Here is a 20,738-nt window from a genome sequence, read left to right as displayed (position 1 = left end):
CCATTTTGACTCTTACCAGGTTTACCGTTTTCCCTTTGTAGGTGCTTCTAATCTCTTTTGAATGAGAAGACCATCTTGCCGTTAGTCTAACTTATAGAGTCAGTTAATAGTAAAAAATATGTAAAAGTGTAGATATTATGCTTTCATAAGCATCATTTTAAACAAATGTGTGTAATTTCTTATTTTCAGTATTCGTTTATGCACAAGAGGTGTTTATTTGTTCTGCTAAGAATACTTCCTTGATTTTGGGTTTAAAGATTCTTGATTACTCCATAGAGTCCCCAGAGGTTCACAGGTACTAAGATACATAACAGGTTCTAGAACATAACCATAAGTACTATGGAATACGGTAAGAGTATGATTCCTGATGTTTTGTGTTCAGATTTGCACAACAAGTCTCCTGTCATTTGTACAAGGGTCCAAAGAGGCAACTTGGCCAGGTGTCACCACTCAGTTTTTGCCTTGTCCCTAGATTCTCAGACCCTAGAGCTCCAGAAGATTCTGGGGTTTCACAGCTCAGGCTAAAAGGGTAGCTACAAACAAATGCTACTAAAAATCACACAGGTGTGCCATTGTCTCAACTTGACAAAATACTGGAACAGTCTACAAACTACTTTCTCATCTCTAATAACTTGTGAGGTAACCAAGTAAATTTAAGAATCTCAAATGATGTCATGTCTGCCTATAGTCAAAATTATATTTTCTGTGGATATTAGGCAGAAAAGATAGATTGGATAACTGCTGTTGTACATCATCTTTAAAACAGAGTAGCCATACCAAAAACTTGTGTTTATATTCTGAACGTTAATAAATCAGGGAGCCCCTGAGAAAATCGTAGAGGGCTAAGATCCAAATGTGACTCAGTGGGATAATTTGCAAATGCAGAGGTATTCTCTAATCCCCCAAATGCTAAGCAATTGACTCTATGTAGGGACAACCTGCTCAAAAGTCGATGCTGGGTGTCCTCTCCCCTTAACCAAGTGTCAGTTAATTAGAGGGATTTTGTTTAGTTACTCTACTCTTTAGAAACCTTTCTATCTTAACTGGTCATGAAATTGCTCAGCTGAGCTAAAAGGCAGAGTGACAATAATTGGAAACAAAACGTCTTTGTTCCCTTTCCCTCTGAGCAACAGACTGTTCCTTACAAGCACCATATTGGTGAAGGCAGTCTCTTTATTGAGCCTGCTGACAGAGACATTTCAGTGTGTTTATAACAGCTGAGGATAGCATGCCCCAAAGAGTGAACTTAATTCTTAGATTGCCAGGTAATCTTCTGTGCATGACAGTGATTTGTCCCTTGTGATTCTTTTTCTTTCTTACTGACTATTCATAAAGCAGTATTTGACAGCCTGATTTTATATAGCTAATAATGCTAAGGAGTAATGTGATTTTTGGTTTGTCCATTAGACACTCTGTGTTAAACTATTTTTAACAAACAATTTTCTCTACCCCTCTCTTTTGTGGCTTACCAAGATTTGGTTGCAATTTTTATATTTTTACTAAGTAAGCTTTCAGACATTCAAGCTAAAGATCATGTAAATTATTCTTGATTTTGTTCAGTATTATGTAATACACAAACTTGACTACACTATAGCAAAATATCTTTGTAATCCAGTAGTTACATTAAAAGAACAATTTGTCCCATATTTATTTTAGTGTATGCTATGTGCCAGACCTTTAGGAATTGGGGGCATAAAGATGAATGAATGACAAGTACCCAGAACCCTAGAGGAACTTTCAGTTAAGGAAGCGGGTGGGAACATTTCTCTTTACCTTACCCCATGACTAGGTACCAATGTCATTCCCATTTTATGGATGAAACAATGCAGGCCAACAAAAGCTAAATGATTTCCCAGGAGTCACATTATTAATTTATAATGGGGCTAGGATTCAGTTCTAGACATCCTGATGATAGTGCCCAGGCCAGGCTCTTCATGGCAATAATAAATCTGCACTCAGAGTTTTGTCCAGGGACGTATTACATTTCCATACATCTTGATTATACTTTTACATAGTTCAATTACATTATTCTAATTGATTATGCCTGATCACTGACAGTCATATTCAGAGGATAGTCATGTTCAGAGGAAAGTGAGAACATAAAAGATGGAGAGAAAATTTCCTGTTCTTTTTAGCCCCAACTAATAAATTTTCCTTGGACAGAAGTTATGCCCAGAGGCCACAGGTCATCTTTTCATCATTTCTAGCTTTCAGCAATATTTTACTTGTATGTGTTATTAGATTCCCATAGGCATCTTTTAAGGAATTTGTTTCCATTGCAGGACATGATCTTGCAAATTTGCCACTCAGAGGCTAAATTTCCATGCCTGATAAATAATTTTATTTTGCCATCCTGATATCCTCCATACTTTTATTTTTGTTTTTGAAGATTTCTTTCTAGAGTCAAATACTCCCTTCAGTTCAGTGCCATCAATGTTAATGGGGCTATTTTTGTTAACTTCTGCAGGGAAACCTGCTTTCTAGGACTGGATTTATCCAGAGATGGGTGGCTCTGTAACAGGAGGCTAAGCAGCAGGGTCACAGCCAAGGATTCAGTGGTTAACTTTAGTGTAGGGGAGGACTCGTGTCACTTTGTGACGGAGAATGTTATTCTACTCTTGTTTTAATTATCTGTGATTACTTAATATTTACCATATATGGGTGAAAATGGTCACTTTTCCATTCAATTGTTATTTACAGCCCTTGCCCATATTCCTGCTAAACCTGGGTCATTTTGTCTTTTACTTGTGAAACATCTTATTTGGTGAAGCATTAAGCCTTTTTACTGTAATATAAATGTAAAATGTGTTACCTCAAAACACACTCTCCACCTAAAAAGAGGAAGGAAGGAAGGAAGAGAGAGAAAGGATGTGAGGAAAAGGGGGGAGAGAGGGAGGAAGGGAATATCATATTCTTAGAATTGTATCTATGAGCTACAATGAATCTGGTGAAAACCATTTAAAAACAAAAAAAATTAAAAAGAATGACTCACTAGAACAACTGGAGAGATAGATTTGCTTTCTCTTCCTTGGAGTTTTCACCTCAGAAGACAAATGTTTTCTAATATAAGAGGACTGATTCATCCCTCAGCAGGGCATACATTTCAGAAGCAGCAGCACCATGTCAGAGTGGCTGCCTGTCGTGTGTTATGAATATACACTGTTCCAAATCAAGTCACCTTATCATTTAACTTCAGAGCTCAAGGAGGTTTTCATTCCATGATCTCTCTAACATAAATAGGGAAATTATTTTTGTTCTTTCATGGGTTTCAGGCACAGATCTTGGATAAATCTGGCCTGACTCTCATCCCCTCTGGCAGCCAACATATATCCTTCACCCTTGAGACTACCCCTGGAATCATTCTAGTTGGGACTTACTCTCAGACATGGTTTTGTTAGCATCACCTTTTGTATTTATTAACCATAGGCTCTCCAAAAATTTTAAAAAGAAAATGTCACCATTATGATATCCCTTTTATATCACCTTAATTCAAGACAAGAAATAATAATAATGATATCTATGATTATAAGGATAAAACTATTTGATGTGAATTAAGTATTTACTGTGTGGCAGGCAGTGTGCTAAGTATTTTGCATGTATTATAATCTCACATAGGGGAAGAAAGATGCTAATGTCTGTTTGTCACATGAGGACATTAAACCATTAAGCGGATTAATAACTGGTCCAAGATTATAGAACACAGACCATAGGATTCCAAAACCTACATCTTCATTCTCTACATACTGTTATGTTTAAAGAATTTCCTTTTTCCCACATTGGTTTTCTTTTTTTTCACACTGGTTTTCTAAAATATTCTATTGCTACTCAATTTCTCCAGTCAGAATGGTTTTTAAATTGTACTCCAAGGCCTATTTTCTTTTTTTATATTCAGTATTTATAGCAGCTGATTTTGATAGCTGAGAATAGTAGCATATAAATAATGATGTAAGACCTCAGGCAAATCACTTAACCCCTCTGAACTTCAGTTTCCTCATTTGCAAAATGATGAAATAATAATACTTGCCTCACAGGGTTGTTAGAAGATCAAATGCAATAATGAAAGCAAAGTGCTCTTAGTGAATAAATGTTAGCTCCATTCCCTTGCCTTCCCATCGCTTTTCTTGCAAGTGTAAGAAAATGTGGCAAGACCTGTGGCGAATTTGAAACTATAAGGATTTTTTATTGATTAAATAATTAATCTCGTCTCATTCAGAATTTGAAGTAGCTTGATGAACATAAAAATAATATAGTCAGTATAAATGTGTTATATTTTTCTCATCTCATCCTACCTATTATACTAGTATCCCCACCCATTTCATTCCTTCATCTTGTTAGTTATTTCTTTATTCCTTGTAAACAAATATTAATCTCTTTCCTACTATTTGAAGACACTGTTTTTGTGCCACACCACTTGCCCTTCTGATAGTAGCCCTTTCTTCTTTTGAACCTTCAAGTTGCTCATCAGTCATGGTAACCTGACTTCTGACTTTTTCACCGTGATTCCTGAATATCTTCTTAAACATCAGTCTTAGTAGACATGTTTCCCTTTCTTGACTCCTCTGCTGCTTATCATGATGCTGATTGTGTCTTCCTTATTAAAACTTCTTGAGCACTTCTTTAATAGGATATTTTCCTTAATCTTCTTATTTTTTCGCACTTCATCTTTTCTATCAACTACCTCTTCTTGCAATCTTAAATATTGTTGGTCCATAGATTTGAACTCTAAAAAGATTCTTAATTCCTGACTATTGCTATGGTATGATTTTTGTTGGGTATACTTATTTTTGGTATGTTTGTTACCCTAATACAAATCTCCATACTAAATTTGTCTTTCTGGACTGAGACTTATATGTTATTACTGAATAAACATGTCAAGCACAACAATATCAAAATAAGTGAAAATTTATTTCCCCCTACAAACCCCCACCTGTTCCTCCAATATTCTCAATACTACCACCCAGCTATGGTGCTTAGAACTAACTTTGGATATATCTTTGAATCTCCCTTATCCCTTAATTTCCCACATCTTTTCAAATCACTACCCAAATACTCACAGGACTCCACTGCATTCTGACGAGGTCTGTGCTAGTTAGGCCTCCTAGCCTTCTTTTGTTAGACAACGGGATCATCTCCCAACTCATTCCTTGCCCTCAAGAACACAAGCTCAAATCCATACTCTTTGCCTGTCCTGGAAAGATGCCTGGCATCCTAATCATAATTTGGACATACTCCTCTTTTGCTTAAAGTTTACATGTCTATGTAAATAATGTTTAATCGGATTGCTAAGATTCACTGGAAGTGACTCTGGTACAGGTACTATATTGTGCTGCTGGGACTCGGAATGAGAATTTAAGCAGTTCCTAGTTTGTCACTATACTCTTCCTCTGTCCTTTCTTACTTAAGAAGAGTGGTGCTATTTTTATCCTTTTACATATTTTAGTTCCATAAAACATTTTATTTTGGATAACAGGATGGAGGGCAGAGAAGGAATTGAGTGTTTTTATGAAACCTGAAAGCCAGTAGCCTGTGTGACAACAGTTTGCATGACCCAGCTGCTGTCCAATTTGCCAGCCTCATCCCTCAAAACTCTCTTGCTTTTTAATTTATACTCCATCACATTCATCTAGCCACTCACTTGATAAAAGAAAGATGGGGTTTTATGGTATTATTGACTTCAGAATAACATTCGATTTGATTCAGGCCAATTCTAAATTCATTTTTTCTTGGAATCATGAATCTGCTTTACATTTCATAGAATGCAGATACGGAATTCTAATCTCTTCAGTTTTTCATGCTCATTTCCAGGAGATTGGCTTTCTTCCCTTGCTATTCAGAGTGATCCCATCCTTTTTCTTTCTTTTATCAGTATGGCAGGTGGCCTTATACAACTGAGCATCTGTGGGTTTTTCTCAGAGACCCTTCAGGGATGAGTTAAAGCCACAACTTGACCTGTTCATGTTTGGGATTTTTTTTTCAAATTATCTTTTCAGATATCTTTAAAACGAGCCATACAATTCTGCACACAAACTAGGGAGCTCAGCTGAATGGACAGCTCAATCTAAAATAAAAGTGACTTCCATTTGCCTAAGTGCCATTCTCAATATAATATGCTTTTTTAAAAGCACTCATTAATATGCACTTTAAGACTTAATTTAGAAACAGCGTCTGTCATTGATTGCCTCTCTGTTTACATTTTAGAAGTCTGCTGAGAGCACACTGGTAGGCTCTTTTAAAAGTTGCTTTTCCTTCTCTATTCCTTCTTTATTAGCATCAACACCTTCCTCTGGGATCTTTATTAAAAAGATCAAGAGTAGAGGTTTTAGATTTCATAAATATTGCAGCAGTTCCTTGCTCTTTGGAGAGTGGCTTCCTTAGATCGAAATGGCTTCCTATGGGGGCAGAGAGTGTTTCAAAGACAACAAACCAGAAATAGTAAAACAAAAAGGTTTCCTCAATAAACACACAAACATATTAGAGCCTAGGCTAAGTAAGTCAAGTGTCACTATGTAAGAGGTACTCGTTTGTTTTTAAAACTTTCTATAAAATTATATAGCTGTACATGCTGGGGTCTTTGGCCTACACAAATACTGATGAGTGGAATCATTTTATTAAAACAAAAGCTAAAGGGAGTATTGGTAACCTTTTAAGAAATTAATTGCCGACAACATAAAGTCTCTGATGAGGAAATATTTCATTGTGCTGAAGATGTTGTCTTTTGAGCAAGCTGACTAGTGTCCATTTTCTTTCTTTCTATCATTGGTCAGCATACTCAGCCTCAAATGTTGTGTTCATATTGTGGAATATATATTGGGGTGTCTGCTTGGAGTGTGGGAAGGGGAGTTCATAAAAATGTCATAAGTGGTTAAAAGCAGTATATTGCCATATTATAATTCATATGTATGATTTGTGGTTGGACCTCTTCAGCTACTTTTTAGTGTGTTACAGAGCTGGAAACTTAATTAGAGTGGCAAGAGGTAGGTGATTTGGTCAAAGCACTGAGAAGTTTAGATAACTCTTGCGCCAATGAATGAAACAAATTCCATAATCTTGCAGTGTTTAAAATGATGATTAAATCCAAGCCTTAAAGTATGGGGTTGATGAGTGAGACAGGATACAGAGAGAAATTTGTACAATTCTACTTCTCATCCTATTCTACAGAATGCTAAATTCCAGATTATCAATTTTTTTTAAACAAAAATGGAGAAAGATCAGAAGTTTCATAATCCAGTTAGTCATTGCTCTAATTTTGGGGAAAGAATCAAAAATGTCCCAGAAAAGATACAGAAAGTCCCTTTCCATTCATCACTCCACTTCAATCTCTGAGTAATATGAGCAGAATATTCCTGAAACCATCACACTTGAAATGGGGTCATGTGTAAAATTCATGGCTGGCCTTCCAAGGTAAGGAGGGTCCTGATTCCCAGGCACCTCAGACGACAATCACCTGGGCAGCTTTAAAAGCACAATGGTGCCCAGGTTCACTAATTAAATTGGGAATAAGGTGAGGAGTATTAGCATCATTTAAAAGATCCCATGCGATTCTAGTTCACAGTCACAGTTGAGAACCACTGTTCTAGTAGGAATATTTCATAAATAGTAAAGTAAGGCATTTTCTTAATCACTCTTTTTTCATTAAGTAATAACCTTGAATTAAATCTAAATTCTGTCCAGTTTTCAAGCATATTCATTATCTCATAATTTTATAACAGTCTACAAGTCATACAATCTAAGCATGTAGGTCTCACTACCCACAACTGACTCTGCTCATCCCTTCTGCCCTGTTGTTATTAGTGTAAGTCTTACCTGCATAAACAGCTTTCTCTTATTCACTCCAGTGAACGATGTCCTCAAATGTCAACCATAACTCCTGTCTCCAGTAAGTTCCCCGTTCCGGTTTTTACTCCATATTCTAGCACCCAACTGCAGATGGCCTTGTGGAATGTAGTGTTTGTGGAATTCATTCAGCAGATTCATTGAGAGTTCCCAGTGTTTCACTCTAGAAAACCATTTCTGTTCTTTAAGAAGGACTGTACTTATGCAGCTCTAGCAAACGCCTGAATCCTAAAGTAGCCTTAAAAATGAGGGTTTGTTTCTCATGTGAAAATTTTATTATGGACTCTCTTTTCACTGACTCAGTGATTTAGGTGCCCTTATCCCATTGCTCTGCCATCTTTTTGCCAAAGGATCCATTTCCACTAACGGGAAAATGCAAGTGATGTCAGATTCCATTTATTAAACCATTAGACCTATGCGTGACTCATGACACTTCTGATAAGCTACCAGCAATAAAATGTCACATGGCTCGCTTTATTGCAAGGCTTTCTGGGAAATATGAAGAGCATGTGATATCTGGAGGGAATCACATGTCTCTGTGGCACATTTTCAAATGTGCAAGGTCATCTGTCCTTTGCTACAACTCTACAACATTGAGAGGTATGTATTATCCTATTGTTATTACTTTAAACACATTTTATTTATTAGAGGGAGAGAGGGGAGGATTTCATGGCTCACTGCTGAAATGACCACAACAGCCAGAAGCTAGGCTAGGTCAAACCAGGAGCCTAGAACTCAACCTGCATCTCCTATGTGGGTGGCAGGAACACAAGTACTTGAACTGTTATCTGCTGCCTCCCAAAATCACAATTTCAGGAAGGAAGACTGGAAGTGGAAGAGTTAGGACTAGAACCAGGTACTCCAATATGGGATGTAGGCATCCCATGTGACATCCTAACTATTGTACCAAAGCTGCCTCTCCTTTATTATTTTATAATTACCACAATTATTATTATTATTATTACTATTATTATGTTTATAATGAGGATACATGAAGGGGTTTCTTGAATATTATCTAAGTATATATTGCAGGACTATTGAAATTAAATTCCATATACTTTTAGAATATAGAAGCCACTTATTGCCTTCATTCACTGAGATCATTATTTTTCCATAAATAGTATTTGGTTAAACTGGTGAATTCTACTTGAAATTCAAGTAGCTGTGGCTTTTATTGTACCTCTGACATCCCTAGGTAGGAAGTGAGAAACTCATGAACAAATGATTAATTAGGTTTAATTGGGGAAATTCACTGCTTGAATCTTGAATTCTATTAGTGAGTGCCAGTTGGAGGTTTTAGGTACAGGAAATGCAAAGGTGATATGTGAAGGAGAGAGGATACCAAAACTAAAGACACAAAATCCTACACTCACGCTTCTGTGTGGAGGTCATGTTTAATATCTTACACAACCTTTATATGGTCTTGAAATACCAATATATATTTGATGAGAATGTCTTGTTAATTTGAAACAAAATAAACAAACAACAGAATATTTTTCCAGGTAGGGTTAAAAATGGCAAGCTTCACTGTATTTGGAAGGCTTAATCCACCAAACCTTCTTAGAAGTTGTCTCATGGTGGGTTATGAATATTTTGCTTGTAGTATTAATCAATTTACCTGAAATTCAGCATGCAGAGGAAACAGTCAAGAAAACACTGCATTGTTGATCTAGACACTTGTATAAAACACCATGTTGTGATGTCGGCAAAGGTTTCTGGGGATTTTTAGGTTTCTTCCAACATAATTCTCTCTTGGGGTGGTTTCCATGGGACCAAAATACTGATTGACCAGATGACTTGCAGCAGTGTCTCTCCTTTCATACCATGGCAGAATTAGCCATCAAGTAAGCATCATCTTGCTTGTTGGAAAAAAAAAGTGGGTTACAGTCAGATAACCTTGATTTCATCCAGATGCTTTTACATTCCTGCTTTGTGAGTTTGGAGAATTTAACCTCTTTGAATCTTGTTTTTTCCCTTGCAAAATTTTATATTCACTAGAGGGTCAGGACAAAATAAAGCACCTGCCTTATTTCTTGTGTTTACAGAAAATTTCAGTAATTGCTTTGGCTTACAGGATGAAAAAGGAAACAGGGTAAGCTGTGGATGAGCAGGTTGATTTAATTTAGAATTGTTATTATGGGAAAAACTTATAAATTTTTTTTCTTTCCTAAAATTATTGGTTCCTTATTTTATTTTATTTTATTTTTTAACATTTATTTAATGAATATAAATTTCCAAAGTACAGCTTATGGATTACAATGGCTCCCCCCCATAACTTCCCTCCCACCCAAAACCCTCCCCTATCCCTCTCCCTCCCCCCTTCCATTCACATCAAGATTCATTTTCAATTCTCTTTATATACAGAAGATCAGTTTAGCATACATTAAGTAAAGATTTCAACAGTTTGCTCCCACACAGAAACAGAAAGTGAAAAATACTGTTTGAGTACTAGTTATAGCATTAAATCTCAATGTACAGCACACTAAGGACAGAGATCCTACATGAGGAGTAAGTGCACAGTGACTCCTGTTGTTGACTTAACAAATTGACACTCTTGTTTATGGCATCATTAATCACCCTAGGCTCTTGTCATGAGCTGCCAAGGCTATGGAAGCCCCCTGAGATCACCGACTCTGATCATATTTAGACAAGGTCATAGTCAAAGTGGAAGTTCTCTCCTCCCTTCAGAGAAAGGTACCTCCTTCTTTGATGACCTGTTCTTTCCACTGGGATCTCACTTGCAGAGATCATTCATTTTTTTTTTTCTTTTCCCCAGAGTGTCTTGGCTTTCCATGCCTGAAATACTCTCATGGGCTTTTCAGCCATATCTGCATGCGCTAAGGCTGATTCTGAGGGCAGAGTGCTGTTTAGGACATCTGCCATTCTATGGGTCTGCTGTGTATCTCGCTTCCCATGTTGGATCATTCTCTCCCTTTTTGATTCTATCAGGTAGTATTTGCAGACACTAGTCTTGTTTATGTGCTCCCTTTGGCTCTTAGTCCTATCATTATGATCAATTGTGAACAGAAATTGATCACTGGGACTAGTGAGATGGCATTGGTACATGCCACCTCAATGGGATTGAATTGGAATCCCCTGGTATGTTTCTAACTCTACCGTTTGAGGTAAGTCAGCTTGAGCATGTCCCGAATTGCACATCTCTTCCCTCTCTTATTCCCACTCATATTTAACAGCGATCACTTTTCAGTTAAGTTTCAACACTCAAGAATAACTGTGTATTGATTACAGTATTCAACCAAAAGTATTAAGTAGAACAAACAAACAAAAATACTAAGAGGGCTAATGTATTAAGTTGTTCATCAACAGTCAGGGCAAGGGCTCATCAAGTCACCGTTTCTCATAGTGTTCATTTCACTTTAACAGGTTTCCTTTTTGGTGCTCAGTTAGTTGTCACCTATCAAGGAGAACAAGTGGTATTTGTCCCTTTGGGACTGGCTTATTTCACTCAGCATAATGCTTTCAAATTCCTAAAAGGGATCACTATTCAGTTAAAATTTAAACACCTAAGAATAATTGTGTGTTAATTACAGAGTTAAACCAATAGTACTAGAACAAAAAAAATACTAAAATGGATAAAGTATTAAGTTGTTCATCAACAGTCAGGACAAGGGCCGATCAAGTCACTGTTTCTCATAGTGTCCATTTCATTTCAACAAGTTTCTCCTTTGGGCTCAGTTAGTTGTCGTCCATCAGGGAGAACATATGATATTTTTCCCTTTGGGACTGGCTTATTTCACTCAGCATGATGTTTTCCAAATTACTCCATCTTGTTGCAAATGACCGGGTTTCATTTTTTTTGACTGCTGTATAGTATTCTATAGAGTACATGTCCCATAATTTCTTTATCCAGTCTACTGTTGATGGGCATTTGGGTTGGTTCCAGGTCTTAGCTATTGTGAATTGAGCTGCAATAAACATTAATGTGCAGACAGCTTATTTGTTTGCCAATTTAATTTCCTTTGGGTAAATCCAAGGAGTGGTGTAGCTGGGTTGAATGGTAGGGTTATCTTCAGGTTTCTGAGGAATCTCCAGACTGACTTCCATAGTGGCTTAACCAGTTTGCATTCCCACCAACAGTAGGTTAGTGTCTCTTTTTCCCCACATCCTCTCTAGCATCTATTGTTGGTAGATTTCTGAATGTGAGCCATTCTAACCAGGGTGAGGTGAAACCTCATTGTGGTTTTGATTTGCATTTCCCTGATTGCTAGTGATCTTGAACATTTTTTCATGTGTCTGTTGGCCATTTGGATTTCCTCTTTTGAAAAGTGTCTGTTGAGGTCCTTGGCCCATCTCTTAAGTGGGTTGTTTGTTTTGATGTTGTGGAGTTTCTTGATTTCTTTGTAGATTCTGGTTATCAACCTTTATCTGTTGCATAGTTTGCAAATATTTTTTCCCATTCTGTCTGTTGTCTCTTCACTTTCCTGACTGTTCCTTTTGAAGTACAGAAACTTCTCAATTTGATGCAATCCCAAATGTTAATTTTGACTTTGACTGCCTGTGCTTCTGGGGTGTTTTCCAAGAAGTCATTGCCAGTACCTATATCTTTGAGGGTTTTTCCAATGCTCTCTAATAATTTGATGGTGTCAGGTCATAGATTTAGGTCTTTAATCCATGTTGAGTGGACTTTTGTGTAAGGTGAATGGTAGGGGTCTTGCTTCATGATTCTGCATGTGGAAACCCAATTTTCCCAGCACCATTTATTGAATAGACTGTCCTTACTCCAGGGATTGGTTTTGGATCCTTGATCAAATATGAGTTGGCTGTAGATGTTTGGGTTGATTTCTGGTGTTTCTATTCTGTTCCATTGGTCTATCCATCTGTTTCTGTACCAGTACCATGCTGTTTTGACTACAACTGCCCTGTAGTATGTCCTGAAATCTGGTATTGTGATGCCTCTGGCTTTGTTTTTGTTGTACAAGATTGCTTTAGCTATTCGAGGTCTCCTGTGCCTCCATATGAATTTCAGCATCATTTTTTTCCAGGTCTGAGAAGAATGTCTTCGGTATCTTGGTTGGTATTGCATTCAATGTATTAATAGCTTTTGGGAGAATGGACATTTTATGATATTGATTCTTCCAATCCATGAGCATGGAAGATTTTTCCATTTTTTGGTATCCTCTTCCATTTCTTTCTTTAAGGTTTTGTAATTTTCACTAAAAAGGCCTTCTAATCCTTTCTCCCTCTATGCCGTCAGGAACTCCTAGAACCCGATTGTTGGGTTTTTTAGTATCCTGAAGATTCCCGACAATATTTTTTAGATTTCTAATTTCCTCTTCTTTTCTTTGGCTTGACTTTATATTTTCCTGTGCTCTGTCTTCTAAGTCCGATATTCTCTCTTCTGCTTCACCCATTCTGTTTTTAATGCTCTCTAATGTGTTTGTCATTTGATCTATTGAATTCTTCATTTCATTATGATTTCTCGTCACTATCACAGTTTTATGTTCTACTAGTTGTTTCATTTCATTTTGATTCCTCCTTAATATTTCATTTTCGCAAGAGAGATTTTCTATCCTGTGCAGTAAGGATTTCTGTAGTTCAAGAATTTGTTTTTGAGAACTTCTTAATGTTCTTATCAATTTTTTGAGATCTGCTTCTTGCATTTCTTCTATCTCATCATCTTCATAATCTTGAATTGGGGTGTCTATTTCATTTGGGGGTGTCATAGTGTCTTCCTTGTTCTTGTTACCTCGGTTTTTGCGTCTGTTGTTTGGAATATTGGAGATATTCTTTGGTTTCTTTGGTGTGGTGTTTTTTCTCGTTATACTGTGACTCTATATTAAGTGGATTGTCTGCTTTTGATGGATCCTTAGAGGCTGTGTTGGGTGTGGCCAGAGAGCTCTGTTTGGTTCTTCAGGGTTAAGGGTGTGCCAAAGCTGACTCACCCAGGGGCTCTCTCTCTCTCTCTCTCTCTCTCTCTCTTTTTTTTTTTTTTTTTGACTCAGTTGGGAAGTAATTCCACACAGCTGAGTGGAATTGAGAGTAGTTGATATATGAAATCTGGCCCCTGTGGGTATTCGTCTGCTTACTGCTGGGACCACACAAAGAGTTTATGCAGCCCTCAGTGTGGTCTCAAATTTCTCTGCAGTCTCTCACCAGGTTACTGAGTTTGTGTACTCTGTGAGTTCTCTCGCCCCCCCCCCCCCCTCAGTTTTTCACCGTCTCAGTTGGTTAGCTCCACACTTTCATTAGGTGTTAACTTCCTGTTATTTCTCCCCACAGGAGTCAGGTTTTTCTGCTTGGCTAATGAGGGGCACCCGCTTTATATATGCAAAATGGTGCGCACCACTTTAAATACATAAAACAGCGCCTGCCCTTTGTCTTGCTAGGCTTTGTAAGGTGAGTGGAGAGAGAGGCTAATGTCCGTGCCAGTTCCCCTTATTTATTGGATTTTTTCTCTCCTTCAGTCAGCCTGGTGAACTTTCCCCAGTGGGGTTTCAGGCCTCGTTCTCTGCAGGCTCTTTCTGCCTTTCCCTGCCAATGTCTCGGGTTACCGAGGTGTTTGTCTCACCTCCCCTTCCAGCGCTGGAGCGCAGACTCTGTGGCTCGGCTCCCACGGCTCCTGTGGCTCCCACGGCTCCTGCGGCTTGGCTTCCACGTGGTGGGCGACCTTGCTCTCCCCATAGGTCCTCTGTGTCACATCCACTAGATCCGGAAGAGTTTCCTCTGCAATTTTTTCCTGATCCTTTTCCTGAGGCTATCGTAACTCCACTTTTTCTTTTTTTTTTTTTTTTTTGACAGGCAGAGTGGACAGTGAGAGAGACAGAGTGAAAGGTCTTCCTTTTTGCCGTTGGTTTGCCCTCCAATGGCCAGCACGGCTGGTGCACCATGCTGATCCGAAGCAAGGAGCCAGGTGCTTCTCCTGGTCTCCCATGGGGTGCAGGGCCCAAGCACTTGGGCCATCCTCCACTGCACTCCCGGGCCATAGCAGAGAGCTGGCCTGGAAGAGGGACAACCGGGACAGAATCCAGCGCCCCAACCGGGACTAGAACCCAGTGTGCCGGTGCTGCAAGGTGGAGGATTAGCCTATCGAGCCACAGCACCAGCCATAACTCCACTTTTATTAAACTATCTTTTCCCAGACTATCGGTGCGCGCCCTTACTATTCCGCTATCTTGGCTCCGCCCTTGGTTCCGTATTTTATATAACAATATTTGAGTTTCAATTAATAGTATCAAGGAGCATTAGTAAATATAGCATGACATTCTGGAAACTGATATAAAATTTTCAGGTTTGGGGTTGAGAGTCTTTCTCTCTGTCTAAAACCTGAATCAGCAACACTTGCCATTAATTTCTGATGCCAGGACACACAATTTGTATATTGGACTATATGTGTGGTCCATCTGTTTATTGTGCCTAATTTTTTTTTTTCTGTTAAACTATAGAATCCTAACAACAACAAAGAAGATATTTTGAAATTACGTGTAATCAGGTATTCCATGTCTCAGTTTGGACTCATTTACTCATTGATTCAATGGATATATAATGAGTTCCAAGCACTGCTCTAGGTACCTGGTATACCTGTTAAGGGAACAAACCAGATAAAATCTACAAAATATGTGGGATTTACATGTTAGTAGAACAAAAAGAGATAGCAAGTGGTAAATGTGATAAATTATATATATATATAATTAAAACTATAAACAAATATATTAGTGGTGACTGTTGAGAGGGAAAAGAAAGGATAAGAATGCAGAAGATGGAGAATTGATAGTGTTCTGGGGATTGGATTTAGGTATTTGATTGAATTTACTGAAAGAAATAAGAGGCTTAGCAAATATGGGAAGGGGAGTTCAGGCTGTAGGAATAGCCAGTGCTGGCTTATTCTCTGAACAGTGAGGAGGCCTGTGTGACTGAGAAGTGAGGGACAATATGGCTAATAGGATGTTGTCAAGAAAGGAGAGCAAGGGGATAGGTAGTGTAGGACTGTGGGTGACTTTGTACAGAATTTATCCCACTTATTTAAGAAAAAAATAAGGTAGATCTCAAATATATGCAACTTGGTAACAACAGCGAAACATTCAAGCAGAATAGCATATCTCAAAAGTGTTGATAAAGGCCGGCGCCGTGGCTCACTAGGCTGATCCTCCACCTGCGGCACCGGTACTCTGGTTGGGGCTCCGGTTCTGTCCCAGTTGCTCCTCTTCCAGTCTAGCTCTCTGCTGTGGCCCAAGAAGGCAGTGGAGGATGGCCCAAGTGCTTGGGCCCTGCCCTGCATGGGAGACCAGGAGGAAGCTCCTGGCTCCTGGCTTCAGATCGGCACAGCGCTGACCATTTTGGAGGTGAACCAATGGAAGGAAGACCTTTCTCTCTCTCTCTCTCTCTCTCTCTCTCTCTCTCACTGTCTAACTCTGCCTGTCAAAAGAAAATTTAAAAAAAAGTTAATAAAGTAAATCACATTATTTTTCAATGCAAATTATAATATGTTTAGCTTTATAGGAAAAGTTTTAGCATTAGATGGTAAACACTCTTCTGATCAAGTGTTGGAACATCAGATTTAATCTATCTTCTGATGTAGAACACATCTCTTGGGAAAGGAAGCATTATAGTCCTTATAATTGCATTTTTAAATGTTAGCAATCACTCCTTACCTTGAAAAATTGTTCCCTAAAACAATTCTGCTGTTTCTTAAAAATATGCTGAGCTTTAAAATACATTTCCTAATAGTCAGGACTCAGTGGAAATGAGCAGCTGGCCAACATCTTGCATCTCATCATCTATCATATGTGTAATAATTATTGTTAATTTCCCACAGAGTGAGCTCTTTTACAAGATAAAACACACTATTCTTTCAAACTTACCTCATAAATCTTCTTTTGTATAATTTTAGTTATTTGGGATTATGATTACCCTCTAAATTTGATACTTAGCTTTTTCCAATTTACACAACATAGTGTTAAAACTGACCTAATTCTCTCATTTGCAGTAAAAAACAGAAGTAAAACACATGATATTTAATGTTACTGGATTCAGGAACCTCTTTGCAAAGCTCAATCTCTATTTTTTAGTTACAAAAGCTATGTGTATTTATGCATATATGTATGTATGTTTTATATGATCTATTTACTTTTTGCTTGATTATAACATGAGATTCTATGAATTACAATAAACAAAAGGCAGTAAAATCAAACTAGTGTCTTTCATAAACAGGTGATAGGAGAGGAGAATTTTTGCTCATTTCTAAATTCCTTGACTGGAAGCCAAGAATGTCATGACCCAAAGTTGCACTGTTTTTGGTGGAAGATAATAATAACAGAGTTCCAGACAATATTATTCTTGAATTTGTGAAAATAAAATTATATTTGCAAATATTCTAGTATATCCATGAACTAGGCTCAATAAAAGGATGATTCACCTTAAGGAATGATGAGAATAATAACTGAAACTGGCTGAAGTTGATTTATTCCAAGGTTTTATCCAGCTGGCCATGCCAAACATATGATCATGCAACATATATTCAAATAATAAGGTGCAGCTCCCAGTTTATTACTCAATTCTCTGGGAAGTTCATAATTGAGTGAAGAAACTACCACACTGGAGAAACCTATGAGCATGGATTTGCTGCCTTTATATATGTAAAAACTCAAGGCTATATTTCAGCACAATAGAATTAATATATTACTGATACACATCTACGTTCATTCATTTTTTTCTTGCTGTGCCATTGGGTATACTTGAGGTTTCAGTGTTATAAGCCAGACCACAGCCGTAACCTACAAAATGATAATGGTGGAGTCAATAGTTTAAATGTTTCTCAAAAAAACCTTGGTTATGAATTCTATAACAATTAATATCAAATAGAAGGATAACATAGACTATAGCAAAAAGTCATCTAACATTTTGTTTCTCATCCCAAACTATGACAATTATGTTGCTCAACTCCAATAATAAGAGAGTTTAGTGAAGAGCATTATATGATTTTGAATTAAGAATATATAAATATTGGTGCAATTTACCTCTGATTCTCTTTTCATTAGTGATTTCCAAAGTGTAAATTAAAAATCAAACCATAAAATTCACTTATTTTATTTGACAAAGATATTAACTTCCAGAAAAAAACTCTCTTCTCCTTTGAAAGCATTAAAGTTTTTGTGTCATTCTCACTTAGGGAGTCCTATAGCATGTGGCTGGCTGCTCTCTGGTTTCTACCAGAAAATGTGTTCTGAATCATTTCTCCCATATATGGTAAAGGATATCAAGAACTTCCAATGTTGCATTAATTTAGCTCCAAATATTTCCCATCTATAGTTTTTGAAAATAAAATGCATCAATAACAAAATATTAGAGCACAACCTCACAACTATATTTAGAAAAGACATATAATTTGTTAATAATTACAAAATTCTCTAATATAAGCACTAACTTCCTTGTGCAATACAAAAGTACGTCTCAAAAACTCACTCACATAATTGAAATCTATATAGTTATTTCCAACCATAAGCCAAAATAGTAACTTCATTGTTATCTAGGAGATGTGGGTGGTCATTTTGGAGAGCTGCAGACGCAATGGAGAAAAGGAGCATAGAAAGAACCTCTTGGTTTCAACTTCAGTCCATGCCAGTTGTCCAGAGTTCATCTATGGGATTAAATTCAACTGGGAGAGAAATTTTATTGAGATGTTAGTAGTAACACTATGCTTCCCTTATCTTTAAATATACAGTATACAGTTTGAACCAATATTTTAGTCAATAATGGACCACATGCATGACATCAGTCCTGGAGGATTGTATCACCTAGTGACACAGCCGTCTTAGTGTGTGCATGTGCATTCTATGATATTCATACAACATCCCATCTCTTCAGGGCATTTTTAGAACATATCTGTACTGTTATGTGCTATGCAATTATGTAAATGATATATAAAATACATGTGTCTACATATGTGTGTATCTTTGGACAGTTTAGAAAAAATTTTCTTTTGACTTTTGAGAAAATTATTTGTGAGGGAGGAGGCAAGATGGCAGAATAGGAAGGGAGCACACTGATAGTCCGGGGAGAGACAGTTTAATAAAAGTGGAGATACTGCAGATTCAAGGAAGAGTAGGGGAGGAAACAGCAGAAGAAACTCTTCCAGAACGCGTGATTCACAGTGGACCTGCGTGGAGAGCGTGGGAGCCCACAGTTCGGGACACCAGCGGCAGACTCAACACACCAGCGCTGGAACGCGAGGTGAGCTGAACCTCAATAGCCCGAGACACTGGCAGGCAAGCGGAGAGAGGAGACTAGAGGGAACGACCCCAGGGGGGGAAAAGTTCACCAGGCTAACTGGAAGAGAGAGAGAGAGAGAGAAAAAAAAAGGTGACTGGTACGGACACGGGTTTCTCTCTCTCCGCTCACCTCTCAAGGGCGAGCAAGACAAAGAGCAGGCGCCATCTTGGACATACGTCATAAACAGAGTGACCTCAGGTCTGCACTGGCCCTGAGCCTAGCAGAAAAACCTGACTCTGGGTGGGGCGAATTAACAGGAGATTAGGACCTAGTAAATTTGTGGTGCTACTGAACTGAGACTGTGAAAAAAGAGACGGTGGGGGAGAGAACTCATGGAATTCACGTGAGTACTCTCCAGAGATGCTACAATTGCGTAACTTTGGCAACCCAGTGGGAGACTGAAGGAGAATCTGAGCCCACCCTGAGGGCAGAACAGATTCCCTGTGTGGTCCTTGGGAAAGAGCTTCCGATCTCTGGCTCCTGTGGGTATATCATTTGCCTGCTAACTACCTCCAACTTCGTTCAGCTGTGCGGAATTACTTCCCTTTTGAATCAAAAAAAGAAAGAAAGAGAGAGAGAGAGATCTACCACGCCTAAGCTGGGAGTGTCACCTTTGGCACACCAAACAGAGCTCTCAGGCCACACCCATCTCAAGCCTCTAAGGCTCCATCAAAAACAGACAGTCCACTTAATCTAGAGTCATAATATAACAAGAAAAAGCACCACAGTGAGGAAACCAAATATCTCCAATATGCCAAATAACAAACGCAAAAACCGAGGTAATAAAAACAAGGAAGTCACCATGATGCCCCCAAACGAAAAAGACACCCCAATTCAAGATTATGAAGATGATGAGTTAGAAGAAATGCAAGAAGCAGATCTCAAAAAATTGATAAGAACATTAAGAAGTTCTCAAAAACAAATTCTTGAACTACAGAAATCCTTAATGGACAAGATAGAAAATCTCTCTCGTGAAAATGAAATATTAAGGAGGAATCAAAATGAAATGAAACAACTAGTACAACAGGAAACTGTGATAGTGACTAGAAATCATAATGAAGTGAAGAATTCAATAGATCAAATGAAAAACACAATAGAGAGCCTTACGAACAGAATGGGTGAAGCACAAGAGAGAATATCGGACTTAGAACACAGAGAACAGGAAAGGATACAGTCAGACCAAAGAAAAGAAGAGGAAATTAGAAATCTAAAAAATATTGTCAGGAATCTTCAGGATACTATTAAAAAACCCAACATTTGGGTTCTAGGAGTTCCTGAAGGCATGGAGAGGGAGAAAGGATTAGAAGGCCTTTTAGTGAGATATTAGCAGAAAATTTCCCAGGTATGGAGAAGGACAGAGAAATCCTAGTACAGAAAGCTCACAGAACCCCTAATAAATATCGCCAAAAGAGATCGTCACCACGACACGTTGTAATTAAACTCTCAACAGTGAAACATAAAGAAAAGATCCTAAAATGTGCAAGAGAGAAACGTCAGATTACTCTCAGAGGATCTGCAACCAGACTCACAGCTGACTTCTCATTAGAAACCCTACAAGCTAGGAGGGAATGGCGAGATATAGCCCAGGTACTAAGAGACAAAAACTGCCAGCCCAGAATATTATATCCTGCAAAGCTATCATTTGTGAATGAAGGTGAAATAAAGACTTTTCATAGCAA

Source organism: Oryctolagus cuniculus, chromosome 3 (assembly GCF_964237555.1).
Source record: "Oryctolagus cuniculus chromosome 3, mOryCun1.1, whole genome shotgun sequence".
NCBI classification, from domain to species: Eukaryota; Metazoa; Chordata; class Mammalia; order Lagomorpha; family Leporidae; genus Oryctolagus; species Oryctolagus cuniculus.
The sequence above is the reverse complement of the archived record's forward strand: the minus strand, read 5'-3'. Positions refer to the sequence as shown.